This window comes from Pinus tabuliformis, chromosome 1_1, assembly GCF_031772625.1.
Source record: "Pinus tabuliformis cultivar Carrire ecotype Pingquan chromosome 1_1, CPIR1, whole genome shotgun sequence".
NCBI lineage: Eukaryota > Viridiplantae > Streptophyta > Pinopsida > Pinales > Pinaceae > Pinus > Pinus tabuliformis.
The window spans coordinates 596,283,065-596,292,828 of NC_142297.1; positions in this window are offsets into that span (position 1 = coordinate 596,283,065).

Sequence of the window (9,764 nt, forward strand, 5' to 3'; positions counted from 1 at the left end):
TTGCTGAAACAGGTGTTTCAGCAACGGAAAAAGCTGGTGTTACGTTGCTGAAACAGGTGTTTCAGCAACGGGAAAAAGCTGGTGTTACGTTGCTGAAACATGTGTTTCAGCAACGGGAAAAATCAGAGAATTGGGGTGACTGACTTAGGTCTGTGAATGGTAAGGGATTATTTCAGCAGTAAGGGGGTGGGAAATACTGACTGAAGGAGGATATTTCAGGAGTGGTGGGAGTGATAGAAATAATGTGGGTATGGGGGGATATTGCTTTAGGAAAGAGGGTAAAATGATGGGAAGAAGCTTCTTGATTTAAAGCTTCAGATCTTCTCATGATGAATCTGTCCTCCTTATTGCTTTTCCAGAATCTGCAAAATTCAATTGTAATATGCCAATCCTTGACAGGGATTATTAGTGCTAAATCTAATCTAATACTAAAAATATAGTGCAGAAAATTAAGTGCTGTGAGGAGCAGAAGACTCCCCTAGAAAAAGATAATGAATATCAGTCATGCAAGCAGTCTTGAAATCCTCTTTAGAAACAGGGCGCTCATATAAACGGAGCCTATGGCCATTGACTAGTAGAGGTGTTTTAGCATCATCAATTGTTACAAGTCTTACCGTTCCGTTTGGAAAGACATCATCTACTTCATATGGTCCAAGCCAACGTGTACGTAGCTTTCCCTGAAAATTTTCAAACCGAGAGTCATACAGCAAGGCCCAATTACCTTTTTGGAACTACTTGTGTTTGATAATTTTGTCATGCCACTTCATCCTTTGTTGCTGAATCATGTTTGTTTGGTGAATGGCATCCAATCTCTTTTCATCCAACTCCAAAAGCTGCTGCAATCTAGCTGTCTGCACATCATTCAAATCAAGATTAACAGCTAAGGCAGTCTTTAAAGTTTTAATTTCAAATTCCACAGGAAAAATAGCATTTTTACCATAAACCAATTCATAGGGAGAAAAACCTGTAGTGTTTCTCCAAGTAGTCCTGTAAGCCCATAATGCCTCAGGGAGCCTTTGGGACCAATTCTTTCGGTTGTCCTTCACTGTTTTAGTTAGAATGGCCTCTAAAACTTTGTTTGTGCTTTCCACCTGCCCATTGGCCTGGGGGTGGTATGGTGTAGTCATTCTATGTTGAATATGATATTTGTGAAGGGTAGATTTAAAACCATGAGAATTGAATGGAGGTCCTCCATCAGTAACTAGCTCTCTGGGAATTCCAAATCTAGTGAAAATGTCTTCAAACAAGAAGGCCAGAACAGCCTCTTCATTGGCTCTAATAAGTGCTTTGGCCTCCACCCACTTAGTCATATAGTCTGTGCAGACTAATATATAGGTTCTTTGATTGGATGGAGGGTTAATGGGTCCTATGAAGTCCAAGGCCCATCTTTCAAATGGTTCAGAAACTACCTGGGGGTTTAATGGCATTTGGTCTCTATGATTGGGTTGACCCATTCTCTGGCAGCTGTCACAAGCCCTTACATACTTCTTTGCATCCTTAAATAATGAGGGCCAATAGTAACCCATCCTCAGAATTTTATGTGCTGTTCTTTTATCAGTAAAATGGCCTCCACAAGGGCCATCATGACAAGCTTTCAATATGTCATACACTTCATCTTCTCTAATGCATCTTCGGATCTCCTGATCAAGCCCGGTATAGAAGAGACACCCGCTTATCCAGCTGTACCTGGCACTTTGTTGAACAATTCTTCTCTTTTCTCTATATGACAGGTGTGCTGGTAGTTTTCCTGCAACCAAGTAATTAGCAATATCTGCATACCATGGAGAATGAGCAGAGACTGCAAACAAATATTCGTCAGGAAAACTATCATCTACTGGAATATCATTGTCAGTTTTTAACCGTGAAAGAAAATCGGCCACCACATTTTCTTTACCAGGCCGATCTACAATTGTAATATCAAATTCCTGCAATAGTAATAGCCGTCTGGTAACTCTAGCATTTGTGACAGATTTGTTCATTAAGTATTTAATAGCTGAATGATCAGTGTGCGCAAACGTAGGATAACCAGTAATATAGTGTCTGAATTTATTAATGGCATAGATTAATGGCATAGATTACAATCAATATACTTAGGGACCCTAGACAATGCAGCTTGAAGATTGAGAGGGTTAAAAGGATGATAATCCTGTCTTTCCTTACTTGACTGCTGCCAAAAGATATCATTGGCCTTCAATGCAGTAGGACCCTTCATTCTAATGTGCTCTTGACACTTAAAAAGGATTGAAGCCTGTAATTGCTCTATGTGCTCGTTCATTCCCGGCTTCTGCAAGAATTCATAATACTGTGCTATAAACATGGCTGGGCCTACAGGCTCTGGTCTAATCCACAGGAGTTTATTATCCTCATTATGACTGCTTGCATTGAACGCAGTCTGCCAAGTGAGCTGATTAGACAAAAATGAAGCAAATGCCCTAATTTGTATATCGCCTGCAATTGGAATAAGATTAACTCTCCTTTCTTCAGGAATGGCCTCATTATGAAGGTAGAGTTCGCACAGCAGATGCTGGTCACTTTCAGGGGCCTCCTTAAAGGTCTCAACAAATTTCTCTGAAGTCAGTAATTCATGTGGTCTGCCATGTGCTATTGATTTTATTTGAAAATAAACTAGTCGTTCAGTAAGAAAGAGAGAGTAATTTACAGAGGGTTTACGTGTAACCATCAACTTCCGCACCAATGAAAACATCAAGGCTATCCGTTCCTTAGACTGTCTGGCTTCCTTCTTATATTCCCTGTGCTCTTGCAGTATTTGTTCCCAGCTATCCCAGTTAGTATATACATAGCTCTGCCATTGCAACTTATGCTGTCGTAATACTATATCCTGTTCTTCAGCATATTGCTTCTTCCATCTGTTCAGTTGTTCCAATGGGTCCCATGGCGGAGTCTGTGTCTTTTTAGCAGAAGTAGTGGGTTGGGACACTATTTCCTCTGTCTGTATGGCTGCCTCAGAGGTAATGCGTTGGGGCATTGTTTCTTCTGTCGGAATAGCTGCATCAGTAGTAGTGTGCTGGGGCAGTGTTTCTTCTGTCGGAATAGATGCATCAGTAGTAGTGTGCTGGGGCAGTGTTTCTTCTGTTGGAATAGCTGCATTAGTAGTAGTGTGCTGGGGCAGTGTTTCTTCTGTCAGGATAGCTGCATCAGTCCACAAAGGATGAGATATATCTGGTTTGATTTCTTCTTCTTCTTGCATCATAGGGGGTCCTACTGGTTCTTGTGGAGCAGTAGGGCATTCCTCTTGTATTCCATCTGTCATAATTGTTTCAGGGAGTGGAATTTCAACTACTTTATAACCTACATTCTGATAAATGGTGCCACACTCCTTGCACATATATTCCATACATGGCTCCCTGTTTTGCATTGAGGCTACATGTGCTAATGTATGGAGATTGAGTTCTTTTTCAAAAGCCTCTCGAGCCATGGCTAACTCAGCTTTGTAAGCTTCTAATTCAGACTTCAGGAACTCATTTTCCTGCAGTAGAGATGTCATCGTATGTGGGCCTTGTATGCTGATTGTTTCTCTTGGAATATTTTGTTGATGCACAGTGGTAGCTGGTTGTTGCACCACAATGGGTGGTTCTTGTGTTTCATCCACCGTGCCAGGAATGGATTCTTGTTCTCCAGTGACTAGATCAGATACCACAGTGGGTGGTCCTTGTGTTTCATCAGGAATGAATTCTTGTTCCTCAGTAACTAGTTCTGATACCACAGTGGGTGGTCCTTGTGTTTCATCCACCGGGCCAGGAATGGATTCTTGTTTCTCAGTGACTAGTTCTGATACCACAGTGGGTGGTTCTTGTGTTTCATCCACCGGGCCAGACATGGACTCTTGTGCCTCAGTGACTAGTTCTGGTACCACAGTGGGTGGTTCTTGTGTTTCATCCACCGGGTTAGGAATGGATTCCTGTGCCTCAGTCTCCGGTTCTGGTACCACAGTGGGTGGTTCTTGTGTTTCATCCACCGGGTTAGGAATGGATTCCTGTGTCTCAGTCTCCAGTTCTGGTATTTCAGTCACTGGGCATTTCCCACTATCATCCTGCTTGGTGTATTCCTGTGCCTCAGTGACTGGTTCTTGTGTTTCAGTCACTGGGCAAGTGACTGGTTCTTGTGGAGCAGTCACTTCTTGACCCATAAACAATGTCATATTATCCCGAGGCACTGGTTTTTGTGTGACAGTGCCTTCGGACGAGACAGGTTGGGAAGTTTGGGATGGGGATAAAGGTTTTAATAGAATAGTGGCAGGGTTAGGGAAAATGGAAGTGGATTTTGTCTCAACAGTCTTTGTCCTCTTTCTTTTTGATAGGAAGGCAGCAAAATCGCTGCCTTTCCTTTTCTTTGAAAGGGAGGGCTTTTTCCTGGGGACAGGGTTTTCCGGAGGGGTAAGAATTTGGGATGTGGACCTTGTCCGTGGTCTGGAGCTTGTGACTGCTGGGGTTTTCCTCTTTTTCTTAACGGGTGAAGAAGGGGGTGTTAGAGAATCGTCACTAGGGACAGGAATAGTAGAGGCCGTTGGCTTTGCTAACCGAGGCGAGCTCGGGGTTGGGTTGACTGGGGAATGCAGGGTTTCCTCCTGTTGTTCTTCATGAGGAATCTCTGGAATGTCATGAGGATTTTCAGACGGTTGGGACGTTTGGTCCTGCTGAGGAATTTCGGCCGGCTGGGGAATTTCGGGTGTTTGTAGAGGAATTTCGGCCGGCTGGGGAATTTCGGGTGGGGCTTGCAGAGGGATTTCAGGTAGTTGGGGTACTTCAGGTGGGGCCTGCAGAGGGGGATTTTGCTGAGCAAAACCCCTCTGTATTAGCAGCTGGCATAAACGGTGATGGGTAAGGGATGACATTGGAGATTTGGCTCGTTTACAATAATAAGACATGTTTTTAATACAACCAAGCAGATAATAAGGGATATTAATCAGTCGTCCATTCCTCAAGTGATTCAGCAAAACAAAATCATGATTGTACACTACCTGATAACGCCCCTCACATGTTAGGTAGTGTTTGATGAATTCTGCCACTGATGGCCATGGTTGAGGAAGTGAGTGCAGACTGACCCCGCGGCCTCTGGGTTCCACTTGCTCGTCCGGGCGCAGGAATTCTTGCTGCGCGTTAAGAACGACCTGCTTCCTGCTAAACCAGCGAATGCCCTCAGCTGGCAACCCTGATACCTGAACTATGTCATCCTCTGTCACTGAAATGCGAACCCCTCGGACCACTGAGAAATTGTCTTCAAGGTTTTGTGCAAACTCTAATACTTCTTCTGCGTTAAATTCTCCCAACCTTTCAAAATATGCTGTCCACCCTGCTTGTTGGAAGATCTGATACACTTCAGGAAAGAACTGAAGAAGACTTAGGGAGCCGGGCTCATTTCTAATGGCCGTCCCTCCCATGGCTGAAGCTTTGAGTTTTCCGCAGAGGCACCAATACAATATTCTCAGACCCTGATCGGACTAGTTGTTGCAACAAAGGCTGCGTAGTCTAAATGACGGCAGAAATGGATATGATAACAGGCGGCAGGTTGGTTCATGCGAAATAATTATTCCATTTTCGGAATTCCCCCCCCCCCCTACGTATGGTGTAATAATGATTGGACGTGTAAAGATATGCAATCATTATGAAATGAAATCCTCTCTTTAATATGATTTAACCGAATTACATTAAAACCTTATACCTTATACTTTACCTTTGATTTAATAATTCGAAGTGCCGGTTGCAATAGCTTTAATGATCATAGAAGGGTCTGTGGATTTTTAGAACGAAGGTGTAATTGAGTCTGGTATATGCCAAATAATTTTCATCAAAAGTATCGTGAAGAACCAGAAAGCTTCTATGAGAGCAAGGAGGGATACTGCTTTGATGATAACCAATTGCTGAGACTGTTGTTTAAGCAACTGAAGAATGAACGATACCTTGCTGAAACAGGTGTTTCAGCAATCGGGGGAAATCAATAATGCATTGCTGAAACAGGTGTTTCAGCAACGGGTGGAATCAATGATATGTTGCTGAAACAAGTGTTTCAGCAACGGAAAAAGCTGGTGTTACGTTGCTGAAACAGGTGTTTCAGCAACGGGAAAAAGCTGGTGTTACGTTGCTGAAACATGTGTTTCAGCAACGGGAAAAATCAGAGAATTGGGATGACTGACTTAGGTCTGTGAATGGTAAGGGATTATTTCAGCAGTAAGGGGTGGGAAATACTGACTGAAGGAGGATATTTCAGGAGTGGTGGGAGTGATAGAAATAATGTGGGTATGGGGGGATATTGCTTTAGGAAAGAGGGTAAAATGATGGGAAGAAGCTTCTTGATTTAAAGCTTCAGATCTTCTCATGATGAATCTGTCCTCCTTATTGCTTTTCCAGAATCTGCAAAATTCAATTGTAATATGCCAATCCTTGACAGGGATTATTAGTGCTAAATCTAATCTAATACTAAAAATATAGTGCAGAAAATTAAGTGCTGTGAGGAGCAGAAGACTCCCTTAGAAAAAGATAATGAATATCAGTCATGCAAGCAGTCTTGAAATCCTCTTTAGAAACAGGGCGCTCATATAAACGGAGCCTATGGCCATTGACTAGTAGAGGTGTTTTAGCATCATCAATTGTTACAAGTCTTACCGTTCCGTTTGGAAAGACATCATCTACTTCATATGGTCCAAGCCAACGTGTACGTAGCTTTCCCTGAAAATTTTCAAACCGAGAGTCATACAGCAAGGCCCAATTACCTTTTTGGAACTGCTTGTGTTTGATAATTTTGTCATGCCACTTCATCCTTTGTTGCTGAATCATGTTTGTTTGGTGAATGGCATCCAATCTCTTTTCATCCAACTCCAAAAGCTGCTGCAATCTAGCTGTCTGCACATCATTCAAATCAAGATTAACAGCTAAGGCAGTCTTTAAAGTTTTAATTTCAAATTCCACAGGAAAAATAGCATTTTTACCATAAACCAATTCATAGGGAGAAAAACCTGTAGTGTTTCTCCAAGTAGTCCTGTAAGCCCATAATGCCTCAGGGAGCCTTTGGGACCAATCCTTTTGGTTGTCCTTCACTGTTTTAGTTAGAATGGCCTCTAAAACTTTGTTTGTGCTTTCCACCTGCCCATTGGCCTGGGGGTGGTATGGTGTAGTCATTCTATGTTGAATATGATATTTGTGAAGGGTAGATTTAAAACCATGAGAATTGAATGGAGGTCCTCCATCAGTAACTAGCTCTCTGGGAATTCCAAATCTAGTGAAAATGTCTTCAAACAAGAAGGCCAGAACAGCCTCTTCATTGGCTCTAATAAGTGCTTTGGCCTCCACCCACTTAGTCATATAGTCTGTGCAGACTAATATATAGGTTCTTTGATTGGATGGAGGGTTAATGGGTCCTATGAAGTCCAAGGCCCATCTTTCAAATGGTTCAGAAACTACCTGGGGGTTTAATGGCATTTGGTCTCTATGATTGGGTTGACCCATTCTCTGGCAGCTGTCACAAGCCCTTACATACTTCTTTGCATCCTTAAATAATGAGGGCCAATAGTAACCCATCCTCAGAATTTTATGTGCTGTTCTTTTATCAGCAAAATGGCCTCCACAAGGGCCATCATGACAAGCTTTCAATATGTCAAACACTTCATCTTCTCTAATGCATCTTCGGATCTCCTGATCAAGCCCGGTATAGAAGAGACACCCGCTTATCCAGCTGTACCTGGCACTTTGTTGAACAATTCTTCTCTTTTCTCTATATGACAGGTGTGCTGGTAGTTTTCCTGCAACCAAGTAATTAGCAATATCTGCATACCATGGAGAATGAGCAGAGACTGCAAACAAATATTCGTCAGGAAAACTATCATCTACTGGAATATCATTGTCAGTTTTTAACCGTGAAAGAAAATCAGCCACCACATTTTCTTTACCAGGCCGATCTACAATTGTAATATCAAATTCCTGCAATAGTAATAGCCATCTGGTAACTCTAGCATTTGTGACAGATTTGTTCATTAAGTATTTAATAGCTGAATGATCAGTGTGCACAAACGTAGGATAACCAGTAATATAGTGTCTGAATTTATTAATGGCATAGATTAATGGCATAGATTACAATCAATATACTTAGGGACCCTAGACAATGCAGCTTGAAGATTGAGAGGGTTAAAAGGATGATAATCCTGTCTTTCCTTACTTGACTGCTGCCAAAAGATATCATTGGCCTTCAATGCAGCAGGACCCTTCATTCTAATATGCTCTTGACACTTAAAAAGGATTGAAGCCTGTAATTGCTCTATGTGCTCGTTCATTCCCGGCTTCTGCAAGAATTCATAATACTGTGCTATAAACATGGCTGGGCCTACAGGCTCTGGTCTAATCCACAGGAGTTTATTCTCCTCATTATGACTGCTTGCATTGAACGCAGTCTGCCAAGTGAGCTGATTAGACAAAAATGAAGCAAATGCCCTAATTTGTATATCGCCTGCAATTGGAATAAGATTAACTCTCCTTTCTTCAGGAATGGCCTCATTATGAAGGTAGAGTTCGCACAGCAGATGCTGGTCACTTTCAGGGGCCTCCTTAAAGGTCTCAACAAATTTCTCTGAAGTCAGTAATTCATGTGGTCTGCCATGTGCTATTGATTTTATTTGAAAATAAACTAGTCGTTCAGTAAGAAAGAGAGAGTAATTTACAGAGGGTTTACGTGTAACCATCAACTTCCGCACCAATGAAAACATCAAGGCTATCCGTTCCTTAGATTGTCTGGCTTCCTTCTTATATTCCCTGTGCTCTTGCAGTATTTGTTCCCAGCTATCCCAGTTAGTATATACATAGCTCTGCCATTGCAACTTATGCTGTCGTAATACTATATCCTGTTCTTCAGCATATTGCTTCTTCCATCTGTTCAGTTGTTCCAATGGGTCCCATGGCGGAGTCTGTGTCTTTTTAACAGAAGTAGTGGGTTGGGACACTATTTCCTCTGTCTGTATGGCTGCCTCAGAGGTAATGCGTTGGGGCATTGTTTCTTCTGTCGGAATAGCTGCATCAGTAGTAGTGTGCTGGGGCAGTGTTTCTTCTGTCGGAATAGCTGCATCAGTAGTAGTGTGCTGGGGCAGTGTTTCTTCTGTTGGAATAGCTGCATTAGTAGTAGTGTGCTGGGGCAGTGTTTCTTCTGTCAGGATAGCTGCATCAGTCCACAAAGGATGAGATATATCTGGTTTGATTTCTTCTTCTTCTTGCATCATAGGGGGTCCTACTGGTTCTTGTGGAGCAGTAGGGCATTCCTCTTGTATTCCATCTGTCATAATTGTTTCAGGGAGTGGAATTTCAACTACTTTATAGCCTGCATTCTGATAAATGGTGCCACACTCCTTGCACATATATTCCATACATGGCTCCCTGTTTTGCATTGAGGCTACATGTGCTAATGTATGGAGATTGAGTTCTTTTTCAAAAGCCTCTCGAGCCATGGCTAACTCAGCTTTGTAAGCTTCTAATTCAGACTTCAGGAACTCATTTTCCTGCAGTAGAGATGTCATCGTATGTGGGCCTTGTATGCTGATTGTTTCTGTTGGAATATTTTGTTGATGCACAGTGGTAGCTGGTTGTTGCACCACAATGGGTGGTTCTTGTGTTTAATCCACCGTGCCAGGAATGGATTCTTGTTCTCCAGTGACTAGATCAGATACCACAGTGGGTGGTCCTTGTGTTTCATCAGGAATGAATTCTTGTTCCTCAGTAACTAGTTCTGATACCACAGTGGGTGGTCCTTGTGTTTCATCCACCGGGCCA